The sequence below is a fragment of the Pipistrellus kuhlii genome, unplaced genomic scaffold (assembly GCF_014108245.1).
Source record: "Pipistrellus kuhlii isolate mPipKuh1 unplaced genomic scaffold, mPipKuh1.p scaffold_m20_p_4, whole genome shotgun sequence".
Classification (NCBI taxonomy): domain Eukaryota; kingdom Metazoa; phylum Chordata; class Mammalia; order Chiroptera; family Vespertilionidae; genus Pipistrellus; species Pipistrellus kuhlii.
In genome coordinates, this window is record NW_023425540.1 from 68,512,433 (window position 1) to 68,526,957 (window position 14,525).

Consider the following 14,525-nt stretch of genomic DNA (forward strand, 5'->3'; position numbering starts at 1 on the left):
TCTTGGTTCTAACTTTCTAATGTGGGGTTGTCCCGGGACCTCCTTGAGGAATCGGCAGAGGGAGCCCTTCCCCAAGAAATCTGCGCGAGGCCTCGCAGATATTTCCTTGCGGGTCCGGAGTTCTTTGTAAAGTAGGCTCCCTGGGTCCCACCCATCCCCCAACTCCTGGCCCCACCTTCCCCACCGCTCCGTGCCGCCCCGCACACCCGGGCATCGCTAGGTCACCCCTCTCTTCGTCCCACATTTGCCATCCCTTCCTGCCACTGCTGGGGACGGGCCCATCCGCTCCGGCTGGTGGCTCGGGCGCTGTCCCCAGTCCCCCAAACCCTCCTAAAGGGTCTAGAACACCTCCCGGGTTTTGACCCGGAGGCGCTCACTGGACGATGTGGTCTGGGCTCAGACGCGCACTCCGCCACCCGCTGCAGTAACCCCCCCCCCCCCCCCCCCCAGGTTTTCCAACTTCGTGACCCGGACTCTCGGCGGGGTCACTCTCGGACGGTGGAAGCCTCCCACGGCAGGGGCGACCTGCGGTCGGGGCGCAAGAGTCGGGCCGGCAGAGGGATCCTGGCTAGCTGCATTGGAGACCGTGCGCGGCGCCAAGCGACGCCCCCTCCAGTGGCCACTGCCCCTGCGGCGGCAGCTGCAGCAGCGGCAACTGCGTGCACCCAGGCCGGGCTCGGGTTACTCCCCTCCTCCTGCAGCATCTCGGGCCAGAAGGGAAAACCTTACTCAAGTTTGCAGCAGAGTACTTTCTCTGGTGCGCAAAACTGCGCTGAGACCAGCCTCCTTTCCCGCATTTCCACCTCTGAACCTGAACCAAGACTCCCCAGTGTGGTTCTCCCCTGGGACGCAGCTTGGAGGCGAAGACTCTGTGCGGGGCAGGTTTCCTTTCCTGGCTGGCATCCGGTGAAAACCAGGGGAAGAGGGTTGCATTGCGAATCTCAGGATCTCTGGACCTGGGTAAGAGTTGGGCACGCTCAATGCTGCAGACGCTGGACTTTGGCAGGATGGTCGATGGTTTCTTGGGGGGTGGGGGGGTGGGAGGGGGGCGAAGGGGAGAAGTGGGGAGACATGCTTTCCTTCTCCAGGATATCCCGGTTCTGCATGAGGTCTGGGAGACGGGCCCAGCCTAGGCTGTTTACAAGGGTTTATGGTTATTGTTTACAGTTGATCCTGTTACTTGGGACTTTTAGGGACTTCTTGGAGTATTTTTCATGGGGAGACAGCCACACCATGCATTTCATTTTACATAATTTCTGCCCTGTATTGCCTTGTCCGTTCTGTGATGACGGGTGTAGAGAAGCTTGGGAGCAATAAGACAGAATGAAAAGTAGTTTCGCAGGACCTTCCTTTGAGATCAGCTTCCCTTCTCTGGGATCTTGACTTGTTTTCTAACTTTTCTTTCTCCGGTACTTGATATTCAGATGGTGCCCATGGACCTGGGATAGTCCCACATCCCCTGTTCTCAGCGTCCTGTCAGGGTCAGGATAGCAGGCTGGGTGGCTTAGACCAGAGGGTCTCTTCCTTGTATGCATGCCTAGTTCCTCAAGGAATGTTGGAGGAGGTTGGGGAGAGGTCATTCTTCAAGCCATAGTTACCATAGAAAGATCTATGTCATGTTGCTCTTTTAAATTCCTTTGATCTAGGACTTTTACCCCTGGATTATGGAAATATTTTTTTCTTTTTTCTTTTTTCTTTCTCTTTTCTTTCTGGAAGTTAGAATGATCCCACTGAGTAAATGAAGTATAATGAAAATTTAGAAAAATATCCTCACATGAAAATCTAAATTCTTTTAAAATCTGTTTTTATTGATTTCAGAGAATAAGGGAGAAGCAGAGATAGAAACATCAATGATGAAAAGGATTCATTAAGAGGCTGTCTCCTGCAAGTCCCTCACTGGGGGCTGAACCCCAAACCCCGAGCATGTGCCCTGACTGGGAATCAACTATGACCTCCTGGTTCATATGCCAATGCTCAGCCAATGAGCCACTCCGGCTGAGCAAGGACCCAAATTCTTTAGAGGAAAATTAAAGATTTGATTATTCCAAAAGTTTTTAGGTTCCCAAGGCAGAGGAGAATCACATTCCTTCTTGGCTCTCCTTACCTTTCTCCTTCATATCCTGGGTCTCACTTTCTGTGGGGTCTTCTCAACTTGCTTCATTCCTTATGGATGAAAAGACTGGGACCAGGTCATATTCTTCAGAAATGTCTTCTGCCTGGTGGGACTGCTCCAAGAGGTCAGCTTGCAGGGTGCTTTTTGCTTTGGTGCCCTGAGCTTAGAGAGCTGAGGAGATCATGAGCTCTGGGACCAGGTAGCCTAAAGTCAACTCTCAACTCTGCACTTTCCAGTTGTGTGATTGGGACCAGGTAGCCTGAAGTCAACTCTCAACTCTGCACTTTCCAGTTGTGTGATTTTGGTCATTATTTAACCTCTCTATTCTCATCTATAAAACCAGCATGATAATGCAGTGCTTATACCAGAGGGCTGTTAAATGGATTAAATGAGTATAATGCATGTGGTGTGCTAACAAGCTTGGCAGATGATAAGCAAGTAAGTATTAGCTATTATCATAATTAGGCTAATATTGGTAACTTTTGCTGTATTAGGATAATAGAGCTTTTATTAGCTGCCAATATGTTGGCTATTATTTCTCTTTGGATGGCTTTTGAAGACCATTCTCATTTGGGTTTGCCTCCCCCCAGAACATAATGTATTGTCAGATTTACCACAGACATGATCTTTCTGTTGGGCCCCTTTGGAGGAAAGAAAGTGTATGTAGCAGGGCTGGGATTGTAGAGGGGGGATCATGGTTGTGTGCCAAAGGGTTATTGATTGGGACAGGCTAGCAGGTGGGATATATACACTTAGTTTACAATCTGTAAACTACACTGCCTTAGAAACTCCTTGCATTAATATACTTCCTTTAACCTATTTTTTAAGAGGTCAATCATTTATTCAGTAGTTATTTATGAAGCATCTATTATATTTCAAGCACTGCTCTAGGTTCTATGTGAGGTTCATTAGCTTTATTTAAAAAAATGGATATGCATGAGTATTTACTTTATTACCCCCCCCCCAATTTCACACATATTAGGGCTTTATGTAATACTAGCACCCTATAAATTAAATCTCAAATATTTTTAGCTACATTTCTTTTAGTAACTGTTAAAGTGAAGAACATGCATCGCTGAAAAATTGAACAAAATATTCAGTATAATTTCTAGCAGGGTTCTTCTCCCCCATCAGCTTCAACATAAACTTGTGTAGGGAGGTGGGGGAAAAAGCTGAATAACTTAGTGTTCCTTCTGGCTCTAAAATCTTTAAATTAGTAGCCTTTATTGATGGTTGTTTTTTAAACTTTCTTTGTTTAAACATTTGCTTTGAGTACATAAATATGTCACTTCTATTGTTGCATGTTAATCAAAGTAAGTAATGACACAAATAATTAGTAAAAAAAGGAAAAGTATTTAGTTCTGCTTGTATTTCATCAGCTATTCTAGACTTTGATGTATATCAAGCATGGAGGAGCTTGTTAAAAATAATAGATTGAATTGTGAGAAATTGCCAAAGTTTGACATTTTGACCTACATAAAATGGAAATTCAATATCGTTCAACCTAATATGAATCCCAGCCCCCGCTGCTCTGGTTCAGACGCAGTAAGTCTTGGGTGAAGTATGAAAAGTCTGCAGCTTTACCAAAGTTCCCCAGATGATTCTAATACAAACCCAAGTCACATGCTTATTTAGCAGCAATGGCTTTACCTTCCTCATGATCATCTTTTTGGCCCATTAGCATATTTCTAAAATACAGATCTGATCATGTCATTTCCTCTTTTAAAAATCTATGGCGAGTCCCCAGATGGTGACCATCAGTGTCACCAGGTGCTTCTTAAAAATGCAGATTGCAGGGCTGTACCCCAGATGTAAGGGCCAGAAATCTGCATTTAACAGATCCCCTAGTGATTCTGGAGGAGGTGACATCATATCACACTTGGAGAAACACTGGCTTATAGCAGAAAGCTATATGATACAAATGTTCAGGTTTGTACTGTCTTCTCTGTGTTGTCTGCTTCCCTGTCCTCCAAGCATCTAAGCCCCACTGATCTTGATCTCACTACTTTTCCTTGGAGAACACATTGCCTGCTTTCACTCCTCTATCACCTAGCTATGTATGCTGTTCTGTCTGCCAGAAATGTCCTTGCTCCTCTTTTCAATCTAATCAACTATTTACTACCCATTTATTCTTCAAGATACAGTTCAAAGAAGACATCACCTCTGAAACATTTTCTAGTTCTCATAAACTTAGAGATGTCTCATATGATTCCTACTCTATTTTGTGGATAGCTTTAATATTCTCTATCATATCGAATCAACTATGTTTGTTGTCTGGAGATGACTACACCTGGGTGATGAGATGATCATTTCCTATTTATCTAAATGGCTGGCACATAGTAGTTACATAATAAATACCAAAAAAAAAAAAAAAAAAAGTAAGGGAAGAACAAATGAATGAACAGTAGTTGACATTTTCTTAGCATCCCAAGTGTTTGGGACAGTCACTATATACAGACTGAGGGCTGTGGAGAAGCCAGTTAAGAATTTACAGTTTGGTTAGACATAGTCTAGAAAGTGAGTAACCTGGAGTGGAAAAAGGCAAGATAGAATAGCCTAAGATGACTTATGAAACACCAGATGCCACTGAATTAATGTCACTATGGCAGCACTATGATAAGCCTGAGTTTATCACACCTTTGGGATGGTTTTGGTTGTGAATAACGGTGTTAGGGCACTGAAATAAAGTGCCAATGCCAATAGAAATAAACAACTTTTGCCTTGTGCTTTTCAATTTATAAACACCTTTGTATTTGTTTTTATATTTGATGGTGACTCATTCGGCACTGTTTTTTCTACTTTAGTATAGTATGCATTTCTAGAAATTGGTCCAAAGATTGTGCAAAAGCCTACATGTTATAAAGGATGCTTGCTGTAGAGGGCCAAATTTATTATAAAATTTTAAATTACACCTTGCCATTAGACATAGCATTCAGGTTTAATGTTTTAATTTTTTTCTTTAAACTCCTATAATTTTAGTTATTTTTCTTATCTGAACAACAGTTGACTGGCTCATAGTCAATAAATGTCTGGTTCTGACTAAAGATTTGCCATTTTGGGCATGACTAATAACTTCTATCTTTATCTAACTTATATTAAGTTTATGATGCAAAACTTTCTTATAATTACTATTATTTTTTAATTCTTATTTTTTTCATTTTTCATTCTTTTTTATAATTAATGAGAATATACAATAATATTTGAACAAATGAACAAAAAATTGTAGGGTAATGACAGAGCTGGTGATGCTGCAAAATGGAACTTTTATCTCATGGGCAGCTCCACCATAAAATAAACAACATCTAAAAAGTTCACTTACTGGCTGACATATGCGAGTTCCAATGTCATAGGGCAGGATGTTAACAGAATTAATACGTGAAGTAAAATGTCTAGATTGTTTAAACTTCAAACAAAGCCAAATTAATGCCAGTGATCTCAATTTCTCAAGGATGTGTATCCAGGATTTCATTCTAAAAATTAGCTTAGTTTTAAGAATTAAGTGAGATTCATTGGATTCTGTTGATTTGTCTTCATTTTTCAATCCTCTTTCCAGAATGAACTCTTTAAACCTTAATTTAAGCTTGCATTTGGCTGTACTCTTATAAGTTTCTTACCTAGTTTCCTAATGTCTTCATTTATTCATTCTATTTTTCTGAATTTCCCAAGATTTTGTATTTCTCATGTCTCTCTTTTCTTCACAATTTAATACTATTTTTCACTGGAGTCATCCTAATGCTTTTTAAAAATAGTATTGCATAGGATTAACTTATAGCCCTTAATAAGAGGATTTCTTATAGAATGAGGACAAAAGTAAGATACAAACCAGTGCTATTTTACTTTATTCAACTTATTTGCAAAACTGCAAGTCACATGTGAATGTCATTTGATGATGCATACTCTGCACCATTAGCCAGTCTGAAGTGTGAATGTGATAATATTTCCTGTTATTATCTATGTTAATTTTTAGTGATTTCCTCTATTCATTTCCAGTGATTTATACTTCTAGATAAAGAAACTATGGGGAGCATTTCAACCTCCTCAATTTTCTACTCAGAGGGCCATAAATTGTACCCTTCCCCCTTTCTAAGACAAAGAATACAGTATTTCAGTATGGAAAGCCTCATCTTGATAGGTACATGTGCAGGACATTAGCATCTGTTAAAAACATCTTATGTTTGGAGCAAGGAGACCCCATCATAGAGGGTGACTAAGTGCCTTGTCATTAACATCCTGGCCTGACCTGGATTTGCTGCACAGATCTGGTTAGTTCTAACCTCACCACAAAAATAATAATAATAATAATAATAATAATAATAAAAATAAAAATAAAACCTCACCACAGGTGACCATTTCATAATGGATCTTTTAAATGCCTTCTGGTAAAGATTCAGGTTTATCTCTTTATTTATTTATTTATTTATTTTAGTATGTTGATTTTAAAAAAAATACATTTTATTGATTTTTTTACCGAGAGGAAGGGAGAGAGATAGAGAGCTAGAAATGTCGATGAGAGAGAAACATCGACCAGCTGCCTCTTGCACACCCTCTACCAGGGTTGTGCCCACAACCAACATACATGCCCCTGACCAGAATTGAACCTGGGACCCTTCAGTCCGCAGACCGACGCTCTACCACTGAGCCAAACCGATTTTGGCTATTTTTTTTATTTTAAATAAATTTTTATGGAAAATTGAAAATCAAAACACACAAATTTAACTTGCTCTTCATGGAACAAAATAGGAAGGTTAATTAGACTCAGGAGATTATTTCTACAATTAAAATGGAAAATTTTAAATATCTACATTGATTGATATCTTCAGAAGGGTACTTGATTTATTTTTTTTCAATGAGAGATTGATGACAAGATGTTTTTTTGTGTTCTTTCAAAAATTAATTGACTTGAGTTTTATTTTTGCTCCAAGAGTTAGTTATTAGGTGAACAGGGCATAGAAATAAATAGGATGTGGAATTACCAAGATACTTGCCTTAAAAGAATAAAAGATAAAGAAAATACACCTGACTGTGTAAGGACCAAGTGGGCAGTCCTGAGAACTCATTCTAGAGAGAGGACTCCATGTGGTGTGCTCGGAGGTTTCCTGGAAGCCTCGGGCCTGGAAGGAGAGAGGAGTTGAGTATTTTAAACAGGGGAGTGAGTTCAGCAAACATGTGGCAATAGGAATTTGCAAGACATTTTCAAACAATAATGACTAAATCATTCCACAGTAGAGGTGAGTTAACGGTGGAGAATCATTTATGACAGCCATGCATGGGGCTGTGGGACTAGACTCTGCCTGTTCCCAAAGCTCTATGGGCATTAAAGGACCCCCTCATATTACACTGCTATTTCAGTATATAAGCCAGATGTGGTGTGGGGCACCCTATGGAGGTTCAAGCAAAAACTGAGTGCCCATCCCATGCAAAAGTGTGAAACAAAAAAACATTTTTCAGCAACTATGGGACTTCTTGGGTGTGGGGATGGAGACAGGGGTTGTTTTTCTGCCAGCACCATCCAGTTCTGTTTTCTTCCTTTTATCTTATTATTTTTTCCATCATCATTTATCCCCACATAGCCTCCTCCACCTCCACCCACCTCTCTATCTCCCACAATCACCACACTGTAGTCCATGTAGCACCATCTAGTTCTGAATTCATATTTTCCTATAAGAAGTTTAATTTAAAGTTGATCTTGCCACACCAGTGGTCGGCAAACGCAATAGTCAACAGAGCCAAATATCAACAGTACAAAGATTCAAATCTCTTTTGAGAGCCAAATTTTTAAACTTAAACTTCTTGTAACAACACTTCTTCAAAATAGACTTGCCCAGATCATGGTATTTTGTGAAAGAGCCACACTCTAGGGGTCAAGGAGCCGCAGTTTGCGGACCACTGTGTCACACTATTGTACTTTCTCTTTTAGGATGAAATGGTCCACCCTACATCTCCTTTACTTCATAAAATATCACCAAACATGTGCCTCTGAGTGGCTGACTTTTAAGGCTTGGAACTATGGAGAAAATTTACTCCTTAAAACTAAATATTAAACTTGCTAGTTTTTAAAGAGCCATCTGTCCATCCTACCTCTGGGAACTTCATTTCTGAAAGAAGTGCTCACCATCCATCCTCTTCTGAAGGCTCCAGCCTCTGCCAGATTGCTTCAGCACTCTCTTCTCCTGGAATCTCCCACTTTATGCTCATCACTGACCCCACTGTTATCATTATTTAATTTCCTGTCTCTGTCCCCACAGTCCTCGGTGCCCTCATCTTCCTCACTTATCTTCTCCCCAAATGTTTTCCCCGCAGTAAGATTTGATTATCATGGCATAAAGTATTAGCCCTTTCAAAAATCCTCCCATCTTCAGTACACCCCTTGAACAGACAGATGTGCAAAAGCAGTCCGTTATTAGTGAAGACAGGAAAATTTGAGGCCTCTGTTTAACCTATGTTTTCAAACTTTAGGGGCCTGAGAGTCACCAGTAGATAATGGCTCCCATCTAATGATTTGGGTTCAATAGGGGTGCAGTAAGGTCCAGGTGTTCTGAGGCAGGTGGTCCACAGATGCACCATAACTTTTGTTAGGGCTATACTCCATTCAGAAGGCACGACTTCTCTTCTCTCTTTTTTAATGTTTTAGTGACTTGGTCAGAGTGGATCACAGAGAATAACTGGTCTGTGAAAACCCGTGCCTCTCCATCTCTGCTTGGAGGGACAATGGCTGTAACACAACGCTGTTCATGTGACAGCCGGAGAAAGGGGCCCATTGTTCAGGGGTTGGCTGATGCTCCATTCTGCTCTGGCCAACCATCCAAGTGAGCTTGGTAGCCCCAAGGAAACAGACACACTTGAATTGGAGAGACAAAGAAAAGAGGTCAAGGCCTTTCAGAGTTAAACTACTTGCAGCAATGAGGTAGGATTTGGGAAGGAAAAAGTAATTCTGTGGAAGCATCATTAATCTGCTGGTTTGGGAGCTTGAGCCATGGTGTTAAGGGAACACAAGTCTGTGTGAACTCCCCCAGCTGATCTTTGACCAAGGAAGAATTGTGTTCTACTATGACCACTAGCTTATCGTATTGCAGAGTTTTATTATTGATTTTAAAAACGAGAAAGCTCTTTCTCTATTCATGATAGGCCAAGAGACATATCTCAGCCTCTTTCTCCAGGTTCATCAAAGACAAGTATCGGCTCTGCAAGCCCACCTAAATCAAGGCCTGTGACCTCAGAGAATGATTCTTTGTTCTTGGGTGTAGTCACCATATATACAATGTATTAGTAATTTCCTTTGGAATCTAGATTCAGATATCAATTTTGAAGCTGACATTTTTTAGTTAAACCCATTGAAAATTGTTGATCTGTTTGGACAATTGTGAGGTTGGGGGACACCCCAGATGCCATTCGTCTCCCCCAACTTCTAAACCGGATTCTAGCCCTGGAGGGAAAAGGTTGCAAAATTTCCTGCAAAGATCTAATCTGGAGCTCAACAATCAGCTACATTCTGTGTGTCAGAAGAAGATTCAAATTCAAGGTCATAGCCCCAGCGAAGGTCGCAGATTTTTTGCACAGATTGTTCTTTTAGCCTGATTATTCTCTTCATGAAAAAGTATGCCATTCATTCAGCCTTTTGCCTCTGGGTTTTTTTCAAAGAGAAACTTAGTCTGTAGTTCTTGTGGATATTTGTAAGTGGCTTTCAAAAAAAAAAAAATACAGCCTTGAGTGATGCAGAATGGAGAAAGCTTTTTCTGGATGTAATGGGCTGCAGAGAGCATCTCTACAGGGTGCAGGCAGCCGGTACTCATTGCCATAGGAATCCTTTTGTCTCTGAGATAAGAGGTTTTCTGACTGGGAGCATTAGGCTTAAAGAAGTTTGTACCCAGAAGAAGGCAACATGTGATTTGCCAGAGGTCACTTAGAGCTTCATGTAATTAAGTCTGTCATTGCACCTTGATTATAGACTATCATTGTAAATCCATTAAAGGAGAAGCAAGTGGATTGCAGAGAGGCAACTAGCTTTATTTTCTTCATTATGTTTCCACTCCACCCTTCTCTTGCTGTTTGTTTATACTTTACTGAGTGGGTATTTGGTTTTACCAATGATACAGATGCTTTAGAAGTGAAGAGGGGAGAGAGGAGGCTGTTCTTTGCAGGTGGCAAAAGGATTGTGTTAAACATACTCCTGATGAGTTAATTTTTGGTTCATTGTCATTAGGCCTATTCATTGGGTCCCATTCCTGTGACTTAGAGAGGCTCTCTCCTTGGTGCTTGTAAGAGATGAGAATGTGCTGTCCTTGAAAAAACAGGCACGTGATATGTTGTCTTTTATTCCCAAGTCGCATGTTTAATATAATACTAATGCTTTTTGGCATAGGATGCTTGCTGGGACTTAGTGTTGTGTCGGAATGGAAGTCTGGGATGCTAACATTGCTCTATTTCATCAGGGTATGCTCCCTTTGTGAAAATGTAACAAGCTCTTCCATTTTTATCTCTGTTCTTTTGCGGAACGTATTTCATGCTTCAGTAAAAAGTACAAAAACTTTTAAAGCATCATGTTTAATGTAGAAATAAAGCTCTCACATTGATGGAAGATGAGAAATTTTGAGAAATTTAACTATCGCATAATTTGGGGCCTGGTAGGGCTGGGAGGGCTGGAACTTTAAACATCTAAAAACTCACCCTTACTTCCATAGCTGGAAGAGCTTTATGTCAGAAAACGTGGACCAGCACTGTCATAGTTGATTGTTTTACTTTTTTACATAGCAACTTCAGTGCCTTAGAGGTCAACAGTGTTAACAGAACCCTACACTTTAGAATCTAAAACAGAACCATTTTTCCAAGTTGGCCAAATAGCAAATCTCATTTCAACTCTACTCTCCTTCTATTCATTATAATCGGTTCAGAAAAATCAGAAAAAGACTATAGACATGGATGTTTTTCTGAAATTTTAGTTGACATTTCTTCTGAAGTCCAAATTGGAATGCTTTTATTTTTCTCACTCTCCTTTTTCTAACTGGGACAAAGTAATATGAGGTCTTAGGATCATCTCTCTCATTCATTTCAGCCATCACTTCCTGAACTCCAGGAGCAGTACCTGTGAAAGTGGGACAGCCCTATAAGCAAAACAATGCTTCTGGCATGGGAGTGGCTTGTGGACCCTTTTCTCTCTGCAGGACATTGGTCGTCATCAGTGTGGGTCATTGCACTACAGAACATCTCAGGTTGCTGTTTGGAGCCAGTAGACTCTAACAGAGAAAACAAGATCTTTTTTTTTTTTTTTTTTTTTCTCCTGAAGGAAAATTCAGGAAACTTGGCTTTGAAATGGTTATGGCACATCTGTCTGAGGTTTGAGTACCCATTCTGGATACTTTCTTTGGGCATTGAACTTAAAGGTTAACTGTTGATTCACATGAAAACATGTGATTAAAATAGTAAGATGATATATGATTTTGTTGGTCTGAGTCTACTCCTGACTGGTCTTGTTATTTACTGTATGAAATGGGACAACCTGGGTCAGGAACCCATCTCTACCCCTTAAAGCTTCATGACCTTCAGAAGGCTACCTAAGCTCGAGGTAAGCCTCTTTTCATCACCTGTGAAATGATAACAGTATATACTTCAACAAGTGTTGCATTTACCATAATGGTAAGCACATAGTAAGCACTCCATAAACATTCATTATCATTATAACAGCGAATAATGTTAAAATAGCGGAGATTATTAACATGTTAAAGAATAAGGCCTGCATATGGTTTTTATGAAAGAATCATCCTAGTGCTTAAGATCCTATAATTAAATACAGAAGTTAGAAAGTGTAGTTTCTGATACAAAACATAAGCTATAAAGAATTTTAAATATTATGTAATACAAAAAAACACACACAAACTAGTTAAAATTACTCATGGGAATGAATGTGTGTGTGTGTGTGTGTGTGTGTGGTTTTTTGTTTGTTTGTTTGTCTTAATGAAGGCAGTATTTTATTTTTAAAAGTTATTTTTCTCAACTGTAGAATAAGGATGAGGCTTCCTAGTTAACACATTTATTCTTCCCTAGTAAGATGTCAGCTGAAGGAAAAGTGTTCAAACAAAAATTTGTACATAGATGTTCACAGCAGCATTATTCACAATAACCCAAAGGTGAAAACAACCCAAGTGCCCACCAAATGATGACTGGAGACTGGATACACAAAGTGTCATATATCATATGATGGAATATTATTCATGCATAAAAAGGAATGACATATGATATATACTATGACATGTATGAACCTTGAAAACTTAATGCTAAATGAAAGAAGCCAGAGACAAAATGCCACATATTTTGCTATTCCATTTCTGTGAAATACCAACTATAGGCAAATCCACAGAGACAGAAAGTAGTGGTTGCAAGGGACTGAGGTGAGGGGGAATGAGGAGTGACACTGTCATGGGTACAGGGCATCCTTTAGGGCTGCTGAAAATGCCCTGGAACTAGATAGTGGTAATGGTTGCACAATGTGGGTACATTGATGAATTTTTATGTTATGTGAATTTTACTTAAAAACGTTTAAGATGTTTTATTTTAAAAAGGGGGTTTGCATTTAGATAAGACTGAATCAGCCAGTTGGTCTGTGTTCACAATGTGTCTGCTGTGAGCCAAGTCTTTATTGCATGTTAGAGAGAACACTAAAAGTGAGAAGCCATGGCCCCTGCCCTCGGCACATTGCTAGTGTGCTGGTGAAGACAGGAAAGGATGAGGAAGCAGGTGATAGATTTCAGGTGAATCCATCTCATTACCAGGTGTAATCACTGTGTGTTTGGAGAGAAGACTTCTTAGAAGAAATGGGACTTGGAAAGATAAGTGAGCTTCATGTAATTAGAGAAGAGCAAAAAAAAAAAAAAAAAAAAAAAAAAAGAGTTCCCCAATGGGTAGAAATGCACATGGCACTGGTAAGGGTGGGCACGGGCAGGAGCAGGCAGAGATGGTCAGAGTGGAATGTTTGTATAAGAAATATTAAGAAATAAGGTTGGGAGTGTATGCTGAAGCCAAGTTGGAACATTTTTGAAAGATGCTTAGCTTCACCAGGCAGTGGATAGCAAAGGATTATCATTAATGACAGGAGTAGAAAATGAAATACTAATGGGAAAACAATATAATAAGACTATTGCAGTAATTTTACTAAATCTAACATATAATCTGTTATTTATTTATTTATTCAACAAATATTTATTCAGTGCCTATTATGATCCATGTGATTTTCTATGCAAAGGGAAGGACAGCACCTAAGATGAACAAGGTCCCTGCCCTCTTGGATTTGCATTCTGAAACACATTTCAATCATTGGCTGCTTTGTGCAGTGGACAAATGTGTTTGAAAAGTGAAGGCACAGGCGTGCTAGACTGTAGTGATTTAGAATGTGGATTCTGGAACCAGACTCAGTGAATTTGAATCCTGGTTTGCTTCATTGACTACTCTATTTATGACCTTGTGCCAGTTACTCTAGACTTCATTTTCTATATTAATTATGTGGGGATAAACATGGTAGCTCTCTTGTAGAGTGGATATGAGAAGTAACTGTGATACTAACCAACAAGGACTTGGAACACTATATGACATGGTAAATGTTCAGTAAATTTTATTTATTTGTTTGTATCTGATGATTAATTTCTACTCAAGGATTTGTTGGTCACTTCTGTTTGTAATTCAGAGAGACTATTGCAGAATTCTGGTGTGTTGCATCTCAGGTGTATGCTCTCTTTAATATGTCATACTATTTTGTATATTGAACTTGTTGAATTTATTGGCATACAAACTCGGTTCATAATTCAGGAAAACAGCAGTTTTTCTTTCTAACAAACTACAGTCCTGACATTGCTTGGGCAAAAGCTTCTAGATAATGATTCTTCCAGATGCTGAATCAAGAAGCCTTTTTAAACTCTTACCTGAGCAGTACGGTCCATATTAAGAGTCCAGTGACAAATAATGTGCTTGATGGCACAGACCTTAGCACATCTAGTCTCCCTCTGGAGGCACAGCCACAGTTTAAATTTAATGTCTTTATGTTAGCCCAGTGGTGGGCAAACTGTGGCTCGTGAGCCACATGCAGCTCTTTGGCCCCTTGAGTGCAGCTCTTCCACAAAATACCACACGCGGGTGCGCACGTACAGTGCGATTGAAACTTTGTGGCCCGTGCGCAGAAGTCGGTTTTCGGCTCTCAAAAGAAATTTCAGTTGTTGTACGGTTGATATTTGGCTCTGATGACTAATGAGTTTGTCGACCACTGTGTTAGCTCATCACAAGTGCCGCAGGCCATCTTCACTCTCGGGGCCTCTGTGTCCCTTTCTGTGAATTAGGGTTCAATAGCCAACCACCTCATCAGGAGGTACATTCTTGACGTGTAACTAGAAGGAATCCTTGGAGCTTGTGGGGAGAGACTACATAAACATTG

At 40.3% G+C, this 14,525-nt stretch overlaps 1 protein-coding gene across 1 annotated transcript in view; it reads left to right on the forward strand.

Moving 5' to 3' along the window:
* The first annotated feature begins 239 nt into the window (after positions 1-239).
* The window catches only part of MEGF10 (multiple EGF like domains 10), a 148,014-nt gene continuing 133,728 nt past the window's right edge, over positions 240-14,525 (forward strand). The window contains exon 1 of the mRNA XM_036410554.2: positions 240-960. The gene's annotated coding sequence lies outside the window, so the exon portion shown is untranslated. The remainder of the gene's footprint in view (positions 961-14,525) is intronic.